This window comes from Rhyacophila brunnea, unplaced genomic scaffold (assembly GCF_057557595.1).
Source record: "Rhyacophila brunnea isolate RB1 unplaced genomic scaffold, BYU_Rbru_1.0 scaffold_3, whole genome shotgun sequence".
In the NCBI taxonomy this organism is placed as follows: domain Eukaryota; kingdom Metazoa; phylum Arthropoda; class Insecta; order Trichoptera; family Rhyacophilidae; genus Rhyacophila; species Rhyacophila brunnea.
In genome coordinates this window covers 20,654,588-20,673,880 of record NW_028232965.1, presented here as the reverse complement: position 1 = coordinate 20,673,880, position 19,293 = coordinate 20,654,588, and the positions used below count along the sequence as shown (strand labels likewise).

General features: G+C 30.2%; 1 protein-coding gene across 1 annotated transcript in view; it reads left to right on the top strand.

Moving 5' to 3' along the window:
• The window catches only part of LOC147068037 (transcription factor hamlet-like), a 121,651-nt gene that overhangs the window by 67,664 nt on the left and 34,694 nt on the right, over window positions 1–19,293 (top strand). The window lies entirely within an intron of this gene.

The following is a 19,293-nucleotide window of genomic DNA, read 5'->3' as shown; positions in this document are numbered from 1 at the left end:
ATGCACATTTCTCATAAATCGAGCATAGAATATTACCCAAAGCATAATAATATAAACTACTGAGTAATTGTTATTATAGTTATTAGTAATTATGTATCATGGTTTTTATTTACATCGTGTGATTCTAGGAAAAATATACAATGCTATCTTTAGTATGTACCTATGTTGAGAAAAAGAATATATTATGGTTTTTATTTATTTTTTATCTTGGGGGGGGGGTCTTAAAAGTAGTCAGCGCCTCGGGCATCCACGTCCCGAAACATGCCAGTGCCTAAAATTATACATTATATTACTTATAACAAAATCTTCAACTAAAAATCTGGATTTAATAAACGTTCGTTTATATAATATTAACTATTAAGGAACTAATGTACTGCAACCTAAATGTTATCATTCTATGAAATATATTAATCTTAGGTATTAATAATATTTAATATGAAAAGTTGAACGCACGATATGTTTTCGTATGATTGATGGTAAAGCACTTGTATGTAGTAAAATCAATGTTTAATTTGTTGGCATTGTATTGGTGAGGAAATTATGACGAACATAGTGGGTAAGTACATAGAATTGACGGTAAAATGCGGTCATACAAAATGATGTGTAACTTTCTTTTCCACAAATTTACGTAGGCAATACAAAATTTTAAAATAAATTAAAAAATGTGTTTTTTTATCAATTTCATTAACAGAAAAAGTTTGAAAAGTTCTCGGTACACTATGAAAATTAATTAACAACCCTTTTTGTATTTTCCAGAAAATTCTAAATTATTTTGTTGATACTAACGCAAAAATTCTCATCGTTTCGCAAAATGTGCTGTTTATTTTCCGTTCTACAAAATTGCTGATATTTATGTTCCGCAGCGTGCGCAACTAAATTATTATCACTCTACAAATTTCAAATTATCTCAGCTGAAAGATTGTTAGGCAACCCTTTCTGCTTAGAGTTCACTTCGCTGGCGTTTATTCTTGTCTTATTTCTTCTGTTTATTGCGAACGACTCGCGAACCGGGGGGAGAGCAATTAAAGTTTTAATATCGCGCCAACTCATAAACATTTAAATTTAACGGATTTACGATCTTTGTTGGGACAGTTAAAATAATTGAGCCCTTTTTTCGTATCCTCTACTAAAAACAAACGCTCGAAGTACCACCTAAACGAACTTAATTATCTATCATGCTACGTACTAAGAGTATAAGTGAAAAAAACACTTAGTTTTAGAAGTTTCACATAATTATCTTCATATTATAGAATATGGGAATTGTAGATACGTTTCGCAATAAATAAGGTAGCAAATACTTTCGATCGTGATAGTTTCATTACTATAAAAAGCGTGAAGTTCTTCAGTTTTGACAGAAAATTTGACGTAGTTAGAGCGACGCCGAGTGAGAAGAACGATGCAACAGGCTTCATATTATAAGAGCAGTCTGGATATAATAACGGTAACAATACATAAAATTACCCAATGTATTTCGTGCACAACAGAATAAATCGCAATTTGCGAAATTTCGAGGTTAAGTTTTCCCACTATAACACTAGTTCGGATATTTTTAATTGCGTGATTTTGTTAATTTCAAAATAACGAAGCAGGTAGAGCCCTCTTTAGCTCTTCCTGGGGAAATGCTTTGAATTAATAAAAAAAACAACAACATATGAATTTTCCAGACATACCCTTGACCCACGGGCCTTCTGTTACTCATAGACGACCGGCACTAACAATATAATAATTTATTTAATATTTTTTTTCTGCAATTAATTCATAAATTGAACACAGCCGGTTTCACCCTGATAGACAATTTGTATTGGATGTAGGATGAAACCGGGCTTGTGTTAAAACTTTAGAATATTAATTGTGGAAAAGGTACAATTGAAAAAATGATAACTTACTAACATATTATTATCGACGTACCCACTTGTGTTTTGTATTACCATGACCATCGAGTATTGACAGTAAAAGAATAATAATATTAAAATGATCACGATAATAATTGGCATAATGTGCTTAGAAAGACTGTCAATGGATTTGTCAGTTAGTAACATTGGTTAAGTAACAATAATATACGTAGGTATCTACTTATCTAATATAGGATAAATATGTTAGTTCCTAATGCTTCTATACAACTTCTCAAGACTTGAATATAATATATTTGACATAACTTACATCTGTTTCCGAGGGAGCCTCATCACTCGAATCCATTATCAAGTTAATAACTTTCCTTCGCCGTATAAACTTTGGGCAATTATAACCTAATGAACAAATCTTGCTTTAACAACTTATGAAATTATGTAATATAATATTACTGCCAAGTCGTTGTCACTGAGAAGGCTTTATAGGCCATCAGCAGTACCCGGAGAAGTAATGAATACTTCGAAGGGGTTAACTGCTTATGCATTCTTGCAATGACGCCTCGCAGATGCTCTTAACAGTCGTCTTGTTCAGTTAATCAAAACGTCTTGAGAATAAAGCCCAACGCACGAAAGCTCGTCAGATAAAATTTTCGCTGCCGTTTTAATAAGGCGAATTAAATTAAATGTATTTAATCATAAACAGTTTATTTGTTTAATTTTTGATCAAAGAAAATTAATTCAACAGTACAGTAATTAATAATCCCGGTCTGATTAAAGATTTTTGATTTTTTCGAGAAGTACCTATTGTGTTGATTTTTTTAATGAATAAAATCGGATGTGGATCTTGTCTACCTCACGAAGTGTATTTTATTAACTTGCTTAATCTACTAGATCCATGTCTCAGGTCTAACTAAATATATGTTGAAAAAGAACATTTAAGTATTTGTTTATATTATGGAAATTTCAAATTATAATAATTTTCCATAATATATCGTTCATCAATATTTACCAAATATTATTTTTGCAATTATCCATGTTCATTCATTTAACACATTAATAATATCAAGATTTGCGTATAATGATTGTCATAAAAAATATATTAGATAATAAGTAATACTTACTTGTGAGAATGAAAATACCTAAAATATATAATTGTCGTATCTACTCCTTTTTATAATAAAATTAGTACTGGATAACTGGTGTGGAAAAACATTATATATTGCATAAATCATAACACAGTTATGTAGTACTTATTTCACATAATTTAATCATGTTCAGGACCGGTTTGCTCTTGTTGGACATTCTCAACTGATACACCCTTACAGCTATTTATACCAACAATTAACTTAAAGACAACACCATTTATCATACATAATGTGAAAATTAATACCCACTAGAAAATATATTTAAAAAAAAATACGACGCCCGGCGAGACTCGAACCAGCATCCACTGGATTCGCGCCAATATGCTATACCAATTGAGCCACATGTGTCCTACTTAATTACGACAAATTTAACAAGCAGTTTATACATCGGAGGCGCTTAACGAATTGCGTTAATTTTGGCAATCGGCTTTTGTAGTTTCAATTAAGATACCAATAATAGTGCCCTTAGGTAATTACTGGCTGACATCAGGATCTCCAAATTTAAGTTTGAGCGTACTTGCACTTGCTAATAATTTATTTACTAACTATTTTTTATTCGTCTCAGATATATATTATTAAGTACCTACTTACTTATCTACTAAAAAAATCTATCAATTTATATCTTTTCAAATTATGTATGTTCAATAAAGAATGTTAGATTCTTAAATATTGTGAATTATTCGTTGAATAAAAAAATATTTTACAATATTATTTGTTGAATATATAAACGAGAATACCTACTATGGTTGTATTTTAATTAACGCATATATAAATTAATATTGCGATACATAAAAGTATAACAAATACCTTAATAATCTATATATAAAACTCTAATACAAAATTAAAATAACCCTTCAGTGCTATGTTATTTTAATAATACCTCTCTGGATGATAGATTAAAATGAATCAATGATGCATGCTACGCTGATATGAAATGGGATTGGACATAATAATATTCAAATGAATTAATGAACACATCACGAACCATTTCGTGAGTAAACAGTTGTAAAGCAGTTTTAATAAATCCCCATTCATATTATATTAATCCTCAAATCGTGCGAAAATAAAATTAAATGATAAGACATGGATAGTGTCCCCAATTTTTTACAGACGAATACACAGGGTGACGTAAAATTATGTTATCTCTTTGTTACTGAACATCGGTAAGGGCAATCTGTCGTTATCCCTATTCTAATTTTTGTATGATCTATTTTATTGATTATGAAATTGAGTTTGAAGATTGAATGATACAATATGGCGACACTTACTGAAGAGACACCAAAACTACATATACTGATTTTCCCTTACAACAAGTTAGAAAATCGTAGGTATGTGCATTAGTTTTATTACAACCTAGATATTATTATAATATATATTTAGAAGATTATTATAATTGGTTTCAATTAATATACATTCGATATTTTATTTTTATTATCGTTAGCGGTTTTTAAAAGCATATTAGTTAAGACAATTATTGACATACTGATAGATTTTCTTTTTTAATTTTCAGATATTTTATTATTAGTAAATTAAATGTATTTATATCCGATACAAATATAAATGTGTGTAGGTATTAACATACATACTTTTTACATGTAATAGTTTTTGCCCATTTACTAATCTAATTGAATATAAAAAACATGTCAAATTGATACAGCCATTTCGATGAAGACGGAGCATCATGAGGAGTTAGTTTGAAATTGTCAAGGTCCATCTGAGCTGCAGCGTCAGAGAATAAAAAAAATAAAGATTAGGGTTTAAGTAAGTATATAGGTACAATTAGTGTGTTACAAACGAAGATATCCGTTATGAAATTTCCAGATTCAAAGAATGTTACGGTTTCTTTCCAATCAACCTGTACATAGATCCATCGCGACAAAACGATAAATCCATTTCACGCGTCAAAAATATGAAAATGCATATTGTTGAATGATAAATCTGTCATTGTCGCGGGGGGTTGCATATTAGCCCCAGTGAGTTGCATCGCGAACTATCACACAACACGACCGGACCGACACACGCATTTTTACCCTTTTACAATAACAATAATGGGACTGCGAGAATAATAATATGAAGCTTATGACAAGCGGGCGAGTGACGCCATATTGCACAACACACAGGGGGTGATATCGCTGCGAAGCTACACGAATGTCAAAGCTCATAAATATTTTATATAAACATTTTAATATTTGAGAAATGGGTATGCACCGTATTACTGGTTAAACTGATGTGTTCTTAGAACCAGAGCTTAGTGCTTAGAAATATTGTATATACATGTAAGTATACATATTATAATTTTCATTTTTTATTATAATATAATAAAAATCAAATCAACGCCCACGTTTAAAATTATAGTACGTGTACTGTGTACGTGTCACATACATATAGAATGCGGGAAGAGTTACCAATAAGGTCGGTTGGTTAGTATGTACGCTTCCCCTGTGGGAATAAGAATATGGACTAAGATAGCTGGACTGCGCCATAAGAGATTTGAAGATATTCAGTCAAAAATGAATGTATATAGTTTTTGGAGGAGGTCAAAAACCACCAATGGGGGGGGGGGGGTGTAGGGAATTGATATAATCAAGTTGAATATAAAATATTATCCAAACCGTAACAAAATCCCTGCAACTAACATCAAAATGGCATATAACATAACCACCCAAACATATAGGTATGTATAAAAAATCTGCAATTAATAATTATTATGTGTCACCAATTTTATCTTCAACAATAATTTGATAGGGAAGAGATACACTGTTATCTTTTCTAGCTACGTTGGTAGGTAGTTAGTTAGAATCTTTTCTCAGACATGATTTTTGAAATACTATCTTTTCTGCGATTGAGCAACATTTGGAAGCTTCTGACGGGAGTATTATAGTTATTATCGTGGGGGGTTTTCAAAACCAGTCAGTTCATCGAGAATCAGGTGTCTAAGCCCGCCACTGAGGAAGATATAGGATTTCCGATCCGTATGAGACACAGGTGGTACGTGGCGAGGAAAGTATAATCACAAACAATATGCATCGTAAAGTTATTCTTTTGTTATGTGAAAGTGAGGAATCGGCATGTTTCCATGATGAAAAATACCCAACCATCCAAAATGTTGCCTCTCAATATGCTAGATGAGAGATCTAGACATTAATGGTCAGTGCTCGAAATGGAAAATTTCACGAACAGGAACGCTCGACAATTTTCCAAAAATGTGTGATATTAGATATAATAATATCTGTAATATAAAAATATCTTTTACTTTTACATGATGTACTTTTTTTATCATCATCTTCGCCCAATACGCTATCGGCTATAACAATTAGTGGTAACATACAAATATAGAGTCATTTTAGTTTACGAAATCGTTTTCTAAAAAATACATTAATAATTATACAAATATAAATAACTAAACGTATATGAATCTAATTGGAGTGGGAAACATTATTAAAATACACGAAACATTAGACAAACTAATTACAATTTCCCATTGGTTTCGTTAGTAGTTTGAATAAAAATATGCAACTAAGAGTGGATAGAAATATGAGTGAAGATACTTCGGTTTAAACAAAATACATGCCGCTTTTTTCAAAGCTCTGATTTTTCGTAAATTCGAAATATTTTGATTATGGTAAACTATTTTTTAATCAAATCAAAATCCATCGTATACGAAAAAGCAAGGGCATGGTTTTTAATAAATTAATTAAAAAAGTATGTAATACGCAAGATTTACAAATGTAGCATTATTTATTAAATATGAATCATTTTAAACAACCTCAGAAGTGTAGGTACATATTATTAGAAAAAAAATATTTACATCATGTGGACATGTAGGATAATTTATTCTAATAGGTTTCCAATGTTATAGAAATTGTTATATACAGGGAAATTTTTCATATATTTATCCTATTGGATTCTGATTGATTTATTTTAATATTTTTATTTCGTATTGTACCTTAAACAATACATTTTTTTTTAACATGCATACGATGTTCACGAATATGTATCTATATTAATTATGGAATTATTTGATTAAGTTATTAAATCTATTATAATATTAGTTTAACCATCAAAAACACAGTTCATTCAACCCGAAAAATATCCATATAAAATTAAAACAATAAAAATATATGATAGAAGATAAAAAACACAACTTAAAATTATTAAATTTGGAAAAATAAGGAGTCTAATTTTGTCGCTTCCTCTGATGAAAACGCTTATCATTGGCTGCATACAACTTAATATTGATAAACGACCAATGAACAACCTCGATTGCATTATGAAATACAAAAACTATGAACGCGTCAAACCCATGTAAATTTCGCTAACATAATAATATGATAAATGGACAATTCGGCCAATTATGGTTGTCTCGATACAAAATTTAAAGTTTCATTACAAAAAACAATTGCCTACCACAGTGTTTCATTTAAAAATTTAAAAGTTCCAGTGTGCATTATAACTATTACGTTATTAACTCACTATATTTAGGCATGTAACTTAACCTTAACTGTATTAAAATAATATGTTTGAACTTGCAAAAAAGTAAGTGTCTCGTTTTATAAATTAATAATACAGTAAATCTACATTCCAATGTAAAATAGCTTCCAACATTTCCTTACAATCATAAAAACCTTTTTTTTTCAAAATATATTATTGTCCCATACGACAATGCAATAAATCTTACTTACCCCAGTGCATTTCTTTGTATACAATTTTATTGTTTTATCACCATTGACGCAAAAGAGTAATATGTCTATTGGTGCATTCAAGGCCAAATTCGTTGAAAAAAGTATTGTCTTGAAAAAAGGTTATTTCTCAAATACGCTGTCTTACACTTACTCTATCACTATTTCAAAAAAACTTAAGTAAATTATGTACGGGTCATAGAAAATCCAGTGGTTCTAAACCAGTAAAATTATTTTTTAATAAAAAAAATATTTATGTTTTTGTACCTTTGTACATATCAATTCATTTTCGTAAATTTTAAATCTAACCCGGAACGTAATAATATTAAGTATGACGCTTGAGGATTTTACTAGACGACTCGCTGTCCGTCGGATATTTAACGAACCGGTACGCCATTTTCGAGGTTTTAACGAACAGGAACGCCATCCTTAAGAATCCCACGAACAGGAACGGCGCTCCGGGGCGTTCCGCTCCATTCCGAGCGCTGTAATGGTTGGAGTTTGTAGAAAAACACACAGCAACTTTCTGAAAATCGACGTAATGGAAGCTTTCCACCAAAGAAGTTTAAAAAAGTCTTCTTTTGTAGAGAAATCTAAAATATATGATGTTGAAGCAAAAAAATTACGTCTGATCTACTGATTAAGAAAGATTCGAAAATCGAACTACCTTAAAAGTGTCTAATATGGAATGTGTATACACACTCATTCTATTTAGAATCAAAATTCATTGGTCAAAATCTCGCAACACCCTTATTGCATTGCGTTGTAGTACCGACTGTCGATAATGATATTTCTATTTATTGTGCTTGTAAATTTGTAGAAGTACTGTTCTAGAGGTGCGCCGTGATATAAAAAATACACACACACCCCCTGACCGTGTCATACAATAAGAGAACAAGATTTTTTCATTGCCGTCATTTAAACACCCTTTCATATTATTTATAATTTTATTGTTGGAATAATATTTTGTTCAACTGCACCGCGTATTAGCCAAGGATTGGATTTGCATTTGAAATATTTTCATAGCGGATTATTAATAAACTTACTTAGGTATATCTGTGTTATTATTTGTACAGCATTGGCAATGACATTCGTATGAATAAGCTGTCTCTCAAATGCTGACCGGTATAATCATGAATAGATTATTTTGATTACGCAAAAGATAATTTAATATTGTTAGGAATATTTAAATCAAAATAATATGCGTTGTTTGAATGAAATAATGCATAAATTTAAAATCTGCATGACATCCACAAGTTCATTAATTGTATATGTCCAAGGTCTACTTATATTAAAACAATATATTATGTATTGTATACCTACTGTTCACAACCTGGGTAATTATAGTCTGTTATATATATACAGTATACACCAAACTGTTATCCAGTTAAATATTTACATTATTTATTCACCATTACTTTTATTACCACCGTAATACAAAATTATTGAAATTTTAAAGTCATGCATAATGTCAATATAAATAACCACACGATTTTGACGAAATATTGTTGATGTAAGTGCAATCCACGATTGTAACCGTAGCATTGATCACAATTTCCTTGTCTAATTCCTGCGTACTGGAAGCAATCGTATCTGCGCATTATCAAGTTGAAATATTTCTAATATTGAAGAGATACATCACTTTTAGTAATGATATCGTTGTGCTTCCTAACAATAATTATAATTAAATAATATTTTTATTTTTAAGGTTTTCAAAAATATATATTACTCAAATATTTAAAAAAAATCTTACAATTTTGAATCTTGTGTGTCTTTAGTCTTGCATAAAAGCACAGTTTTATTAATAATTATTACTTAATTAAATTGTGTTTTTTAACTAGAAAATATGAAAACTAAAAAAAAAGATTATTCCTGATGCCAATCATGAATCATATTAGTAATATCATTATGAATATGTAGCTACATTGATTTAAAATGTCTGATTATGAAAGGACATGAATTTGAACTAACTCTTATAGCGTGGATCTCTAATAGGTATCTCTTAGCACCCTATGGGAACGGCATCACTCGGAAAGTAAAAGATTTAAGTGTTAATCTCACTGGGTCAAAGTCTTCTATGAGGTTTTTCAAAATGATGCATTTTCAATATAAATACTTAAATCTCGTCTTGATATAAGTAATCATGAATAAATAAAACCTTACTTGAAGTAATCGAAGTGAAGTTTGTATTGAATATAAAACAAAATATAAAAAAGATAGTTTTTCATATATAAATATATTATTAAAAAATCGTTAATTTTTGGTACGTATTACAAATGTATAAGTAATAAAGACATCAAAAAAATTACAATAGGTTAATCCTTTCCCCCCTCAAATAAGAAGTTTTCATATTAAGGCAATTCGTATATTCGCCTCTGTCGTTATGATTCAATTTAACAATGGAATACAGATAAATGATATAATATAACATATCAAAAAATGACGATGAAGACTTATGATAGACTTAACTGCGACAATGTTGGCTAGCCAATATAGACATTATAGCCGTTAAATGTGGTGTAAAATATTCCCGTATATAATTCTAAATAAATGATATTTTTCTTCACAATACAGTTTGATAAATACGGTAACGCGGGTTGGGCGGGGCACAACAAATAAATTTATCATTTTAATAGTCTAATAATAATCATTATTATTGTATTGTAATTTTTATCACAGATATTAAATGCGTTTTTTGTACTGCTGATTATTTACATGTTTTTATTTAATTATTATTTATGTGTTAAAAACGAGGAAAAGCCGATATTATCTATAGACATTAAAAGTGGCGACTCAATGCAATAAAAACTATGAGGTCTGTTTCACTTATAATATCATTCAATATTTTGTATTTTTTGTTGGTCACTGTTGTTATAATATTAATATTAAATTTTTTAATAGGTGATTAATTGCTACTTAGAAGTAACGATTGATACAATTTTTATCTGATTCTACATATGTGTGTACTCAGGTATATTAAATATTATGATAGTAAAATATTTTTTTGATTAAGTACCTGAATTAAACGTAAAACGCTAACGAACAAGTACCTAAATGACTATGTTCGCTTCTAGGCAAATCTCATGGGCCTTTATTGAATGAATAAATGAAAAATGTAAATAGCTAAATACGAGTACAATTGATATTAATTGATTTGAAATTTAAATATTTATATAGGTAGGGTACCTATATGCTTTACAACTTTGCACTCCGACTCTAGGATGAAAATGATGTACTTAATAAATATTCTAAAAATATTTTTATTATAATTTTATCTATTTTTTTATTTATTATTACATATTATATGAATACAAGTGAATATCGTTTGATCTAATTTTATGCGAATTAATCTTGCAAAGAGGCGTATCAGTGTAGTAAAAATTGTAAAAAAGTGCAAAGTTATAAAACGTATACTCTACTTATTTCGTTTGAGGGACCAAGAATATTTACTAATTAATATAAAATAAAATATATCACGTTTTCAGTATGTACGTACGTATATATAATATTTTGGAAATGCTTATAAACAGAAATAGCTAAATGTTCTGCTGTTTACTGTTATCTTCGTAAATCGATAATAATTCCGTATAGATTAATCGTTGGTTATTATTGAAATAGCAATATAATAATTTATATCCATTTGTGGAAACTGTCAACCCTTTCGGTACTAATGTCCGATGGGGTTAGAAATTAGGGAGAATTATTTTATTTGTTGAGCGGTTGTGAGGCAAACATCATCATTCATCATCTCGCACTTTTATCATTAGAGACATGCGCGTTGCACAATGCGCGGTGCACGCGCGCCTATGTGGGCGTCACGCTATTAGCAGATCGATCAGAAAATCGTTAAACCGAAAGTTAAAAAAATGAATGTAATGTGCCTCTATTTGGGTCGATAAACAAAGTGTATTTTACACCGATAATGGTAGTCAGTAATGAATTGATGATGTAGCATAAATTGACAAAGTACCTATATATTTTAAATATACTACGTTGATAACATCTACAAACAGTTGGGTAAGATTTTAATGACTTTTTTTGTGTGATTATTTTTTATTCATGAATGAATCTACGCATGAAGCATGAAGGTACGCAAAATTAAAGAATGCAGTAGGTATTCATAGAACAATTAAGGCATTCGAAAATATAACTGCATCCTAGAAAACACAAAGAAAAAATGTTTAAATGAGTAGGATCAGAAACACACAACTTTCACTTGCCAGACAAGTACTTTGGCCATTAATGCTTAGTGACTAAGCCATGTTGCTTAATGTACTTCTGAGGCTGCCGCATTTTTGTAGTTCTTGACAAGTGTTTGCGAAGTATATTTCATTGCCAACTATTTATTATATCTATTTAAATTGGCGGCTATCTGATTTTTTAAAATATATAAATTACTCACATTGTATATGTACCTACTTCGTTCCATAATCAAAACTATTTGTTATTTATTGGCATTACCGGCATTTAAAACGTAAATGACTATTGTTTGTGTAGGATTTTGAAATTTATTAATTCAAATTAATTATCACCTATTTTTACCTGAACCAATATCAAAAAGGTTAAAAATAATAGAATAAACTGAAATAGTTTCAAATATTGAATTGGTGCTTGTTTCAGTATGACATTGTATGATAGCATTGGTGTACATTTAATGTGAATAATATTTTGTCAATGATAATGACGTTATACTCGTATCTCCTCAAAAGCTCACTTGATCACCTCTTCACATCTCTGAAGATTGGCTATTGGTAAAGATGTCGTTTTCTATCTTTTATGAAAGACAGGTATTTTATCAAAAATAGAAACTGTTAAAGATTTTATAAAATATTTTTTTTATAAAATGTACTTGATGGTCGAATACCAGTATAAAGTATTCAAGGTTCAGTTGCTTTATCATGTTTACCAAATATATTTGAATGAAGTTATATAAATAAAAAAAATACCACGAAAAGTATTAATTATTGTCATTCCAAAATAAATCAATGATACTTGTCAAAACCTAAATATATGTAATATAGATGTATGCTAAAAATAGTTAAAAGTTCAAATAAAAAAAATGCCTGTTTAAGGATGGTGAGTGTCATCATCATTATGTCTGACCTGACTCACCTTGATAAACTTTATTTGTTCAGAGCACACTAATTTTCACGATTTTATTTATTGTGAGAGCGCTGCAATAATTCACTTCAAAATTTAGAAACCGAGCTTTCGTAATTTTATTATATTTTAGATTTTTACATTATACAATATAATATATTATTATAATGAAAACGTATCACTGTAAAATTAGCAGTAATGCGAATAGTTTGCAGTCAATTTGTATACCGAGTATAAGATATTATGAAAATATGGAGTATTGGTAGAAAAATATTATTAACCTAAAAGAGGTTATAGCAATACTATTAAGCTATGTGAAAAATAAAATGTGTTGCGAAATAAGAAATTATCTAGATTTTCCAAAGCGTTCAACTGTGTGACGTCGGTCAATAATCGTTCTGCGGAGGAAAGTGTAAAGTGAAAAGCTCTCCATTATTCCGGTCAACAAAAAGCTTTGTCAATATATTCGAGCTTTATCAAATTGATGGGTTTTTAGTGATATATACATTTAGGGAAGTTTATTTATTGAGAGATAAGTCAAAATTCGTTCGAAAAAATGTCATATTATATTATTTTTATTAATACTTAATATTGACGAAGGCATTTTTTATGAAAGATTATTTCGAATGTTTCTAGCCTTTTTACAAATAAAATATGCGGATGGAATACAACCAATATGAGTCATATTTTTTAATTGCAATTGTCATCTAAAATTTAATCCTTGGAAGTAAGTGAGATTTGACCAGTCTTCCCTTTTCTTTCTATCTTCTAATTATAAGTGAAGTTTAAATGTCCAAATGTTAACATCCTCTGTTAATATAATATAAAAAAATAGTATACACATGAAACAAAAATGATTTTTTAACAGTTGTATGGCGTCAAAGAAAATCGTTACAATAGTTTGAATCACAACGTTCAATTAATTTTTAATTAGATTCACCCCATGATGCATACTACACCGACGGGAAGTAGTTCACGGGAGGGATGTATAAATAAACCCAGGGTGGGTAGACTCTGTCAGACCATCGGTCATTGAGTCAGCGGCATTGCTAAAACAATACACATATGACAGTGCTTCTACAATGTTGTTGTAGTGTTGGCTCTACGGCTATAAATATGTCTTTAGTATTGATATTTTGTATGTAATTTCATGCAGAAATCCGTATAGTATTTTAACATAATATGTACACATACAGGCGACCCTCAACTTTCGCACGTAATTGGTTCCTGAAAATGTGTTCGAATATTGAAATTCAAAAGTAAAAGGATGTAAAAAAAAACATCAAAAAGTGTACTTTAAAATATTTATTTATCAATGGGTAAGTTAACGAGGCGTATTAGCAATCAGGCGTTTTTTTTATAAACTTGTCAAGGAGTAGTTGAATACCACCTTTTACGTATTTGAGAAGGTGACGGGGAGCGGAGGATAGAGGAGGGACTGCATGGAAGCGCACATTTTTTGCATTATCAATAACATTCTAAATTTTAAGAAATGTACATAATAATGAATTGTGCGAAAGTAGAACGTTCGAATGTACGAGGGCTGCCTTTACATAATTTAGAACGATTTAACAAACTATACTATCAGAAAAAAAACCTACAAAAGTCCTTCATAAGATTTAAGAATGTAACGTGCTATATTGAAGATTTATAATTTAGAACATCCGCAGGACTTTGAATAATTATTAATTACTAGCTGAGCCAGCTGGCTCTCGCCAGTCTGTCTCGCTAGGTCTTGCAGACAGCTTAGCGTCCTAATGTATGGTATTGAATTTTAATAAAATTGTGAGGTATGCAGAGACGGCGCCGTTTGACATTTCGCTGATTTTTACTTTTACAATTTGCAAGTCGTTACTTTCGATATAAATTTGGCGTCATATGCAGAGTCTATTCTGGATTCACCATCCCAGGCTGCTAGACCTAGCAGAATAGCAGGTAATTTGATTGCGATTCAATAATATAACGTTTATATTAATCTCACGCGTATCCCCTTGAGGTAATAGATGAAGATTAGCCATATAACTATTAAATTATTTTGTTTAATTGTCTAAAAAAATGCTTGCAGCTATAGAATAATATTTAAAAAAACAAATTTTGAATTAACATTTTATATAATGTTTCCCGGTGCGGGACGTTCATATCGAAACAAATGTTGATAAAAGAAGGAACTCGTAGATCTGAGAGGAAGTAATTGGGTTAGAAAGGACTTCGTCTATATATGTATTGATCCAAACTGATTATGATAATGGCATTATAAATATTTAGGTAGATATATGTATGTATATGTTACGCCTACGTGTGAAATTGCGTATTACCTACATGAAATCGGCTAAATTTTGCCTATTTCATAAAAATGCAAACCCATTGCCTTATTCATGAAATAGGCAAAACATCTGTCGAGTGCGTGAATTTGGCAGTAATTTTTCTGCCTAGTTCATGCATAGGGCAAATTAGATATTGGCGCTCCGCTCCGGTGGTGTTTTTTCCAAGTAAATCAAATTTGTGAAATGCTCATGCATTGGTCAATATAGATAGTGGCGCTCCGGTGGAGTTTTTTGCAAATAATCAAACTAACCAGATGTCAAATGTTATTGATTATATAAAAATATGCCTATTAATAACTACAATGACGTTCATTTCCAATTACTATGCCCAAAAAAATCTAGAACTATAATATGATAACGGGAGAATTTTATTAAAAGGTATTTTCGCGATTTGATTTGAGCTTTGGTATCAGGCAATAGTCGATTGTTTGTTTGCGATAGTATGATTAAATTTGATAGTTTGTTGACAGGTGTTAGGTAACCTTAAAATGGATATTCAGTTGAATTCAGAATTACAAAACCTAACCGAACCTAATAATAATATTATAATATTATGTCCAATTATAACTAATAAAACCATCCCTATTAAATTTACTTTTTCTACTGTCATGTTGACAGTTTAAGAATTCTATACCCTGCCGAATTCACGTACTTGGCAGATAATTTGCCTAATTCATGAATAAGGCAACGGGCTTGCATTTTTCATGAATTTGACAAAATTTTGCCGATTTCATGTAATACGCAATTTCACAAATTCGGTTCAGTTCAATTCATAGAACAAAAAATAGTGGACTCAGCTTAGAGAGGCCTTCATCGAGCAGTGTATTGATCCGGTGTAATTATGATAACGATGAAATGAATATATTATTATTATTTAAAAATGTTTGATAAATGCAGCAATGTATATAAGAGGAATGGAATTAGTTCTGAGACGGCTATATCGAGTAGTGGATCGATCCTGGTTCATGGTGATAATGAGGATATAAATGGGTAGGTACATCAATTTTGATAGATATAGCAATTCATATGACCAAGAGGATTATTGGAATAACCTTCACCCAGCATGGAATCTTAATAAGCATAGTGACACACATTGATTCTTCTATATAGTAACCACATGGATGCAAATAGTGGATAATAATATGACGTAGGTACTTCATAGTGCGATTATGGGATGAAATGATCATAATTGACTTTTTTAGTTGTCTATAAAGCATGAATTTTTCTTATATTGTGTAATAAAACGTTTAATTCAACATTATATAAATACTATATATTAATAAAATTGTAAAAACCTTGTGTATTTATTACGTATAGTAAACGTCATTTTTAATTTACCTACCTACGTTGTCTATGAATATGACAGCTAAAATAAAAGTATTTTGTCTATGGTTCAAAATAAATAAAAATGCATGCGTAAATGATGCTCCGTCAATATTTTTTTAGGATAATTTGATTAATCAACGTAGTTTTATATTTAGTTTTAATCTTTGATCATGATGATAATCGTTGAAATGTGGCCTTATTATTAAATTTAAATAAACTCATCGAATATTGTGAAGAGGCAAGGCAATGACGTACCTATTAATACATTGTTGTGTGATTTGTGACAGCCAGGAATTTTCGGATTAAATATGGGCAAAAATATATCTATAGGAAACGTATTTCTGAAAGTTATTGACTATTGTTTTTTTATGCTCGTTTATAGAGACATTAAAATATTATATTTATTATGCAATTAACGTAAACATTAACAATAAATGTCTTGATTGAAATTGATTATTTAATATGCTAATAGAAATGTCACATTTTTCGATTATTTCTGCAAATTCTAAATTTGAATTTTGACACGTCAAATGAACTTGTTTATATCACAAAAGAAAACAATTGAAAATCAATCATCTATTATTTCAGTTTGACAGATAAATAGCAGTGACGTGGTTTTAGATTATATTTTCGTAGTAATTAGTGAGGAAATATGTATTTATTTCTTGTTCGTACGCCAATGTGCTACTTACAGATTTGAATAATTTTGTGGAATATTAATTTAGATATTTTGCAATATTGATTATATAGAAAGAATTAAGCGACATTATAATCGATTTGCGGTAGACGAAAGGCAAGATGCGAAAATGTATGGTGACGGATGTAAAACGCGATTTAAAAACGATAGTATCTGTGATTGTGTCGAGTTTTATCAGATTGTGCCCGATTCAAATGGAAGTAGATTCGGGACTCCAAAAATTGAAGTGAATTCCTTTAATAATCAACAAAGTGGTATTTAAATAAAAAAGTTGACGTATTTTCCAAAATCTCTTAGGATAATAATATATAGGAGATTATTCTTCTGTATTCATTGGTAGCTTTGAAAAAATTAAGTTTTGTTCGCTTCTGGTGATAATTTCGGTAGGTATAATTTGAAGTTAATATTTGTGACTAATAATCTTTGGTTTCATTTGAATAATAATTTATATTAACAATAGATTTAAACGTTTAAAAATGCTGTAATTATGACTAAGGTTTAATTTAAATATGTACATACTGTGAAATCATAATTTGCCGAAAAGTCCCGCACTCCGTTTTAGAACCTCTGCTCTGAGGGTAAAACACAACGTACAGCACACCTGTCGTACCTGACTTTTAAAAGCTAACGATTTGACTTGATTTTTGTCAGGGGCAAAATGTCAGAGGTTGGACAGAGAAATTAGCAACTGTTTTTGGAAACACAATAACGATTTGTGGGAAGGGTTGATATAATAAATAAACTGAATGGTATAAAAGTGATTTGTTTATTTTGTTGCAGCGTAATTATTAAAAAAAATACAATAAAAACAAGAATTTTGCTCTTTCGTTGTAGTTTCTTTAAAAATAATTGGATATTAAATATAATTCCATCATGAATCGAATCAGCACACTGTTGGAAGAAGCTACTTTCACCCCTCCTGTCTTGTACGTTGCGTTGCCGCATAGGTACTTTCATAAAACTTAATAGGTCAACCAGCGGTGTCAAGGTATTTTTGTGGACATTTTCTATCTTTGGTAATGACAAGATGGCTGGCTTTTTCCAGCGACTGTCTCTATTTCGAGCTATGTGTCCTCCCCATTTATATATAAGGTTTTAACAGACTACATTACAACGAATACTAACCTTTATTTGTTGCCTTTTTGTTGTTACGCCCGGCATGGGAACATTAAGCATCGAAAGCATTCTAGTTTACTACAGCTTTCATATTCAAACAATTTAATGAGAACTGCATCCACATATTTACATTCATCCCAGATAAATGCAGTTCTTAACCTGTTCGATCTTAGATCCATCATTGTTGATGATTTTTTTTGACCAAGAGAGCAGTTAAAGATGACTTTTGCGTTTGATACGTTTATTTAGCTACCTATTTAGTAATGTTTAATATTTTGTTACTAACTAATTGTTATTTACAATTAAAATTAAGAATATTTATGATGTAGGTACCTACCTACATATTTTAATTTAAAAAATCGTTCTAAAATCGTTTTTAAAATATATTTTTTATAATTAACAAATATTTTACGCGGAAAAAACACGTTTAACTAATAATGTACATACATATGTATTTCAATCCTTCAACGTCCGGATATTAAGCTACAATTGTTATATATTGAACTTAGATAAAGCTGATTTTTGGAGTAAATACTTTCAGCAGATTAATTAAATTTGAAATCAAAATAAGTTTTTTTCAGGTGTAAAATCTGAACGACCCCCGAACACCTGTGAGGGTGCTCAAAGGCAATATTGTTTTCCCTCGTTTTTATCTTCCATAATAGCAGTGACACGGGGGTAGTTACATACATTTCCCTACCTGTTCGAAGTATTAGTTCGTATTTGCGTTCGGAAGGTGGGGGTTAATGTCAATTTGACACGCCTTTTGTTTTTGAGTATCACTTCCCTTTATGGCACATTAAAGTTTTGTTGTGGAATACCGCGGGACGATTCTCTCTCTTCACACTTTGTGCGGAATTGATTTATTTGTGATTATAGTTCGATTGTTTTATTCACCTTACTGATATACGACAAACGCGAGTGTTTCTCTTACAATGCCAATCAGTGGATACGTTGATTATTTTTAATCTGAAAATATTTATCGGCTGCAGTGATTTAACGTCGATGTTTAATTAGGTATAAGATATTAAAAAAACTTTTTATCGATGAGTCGATCTT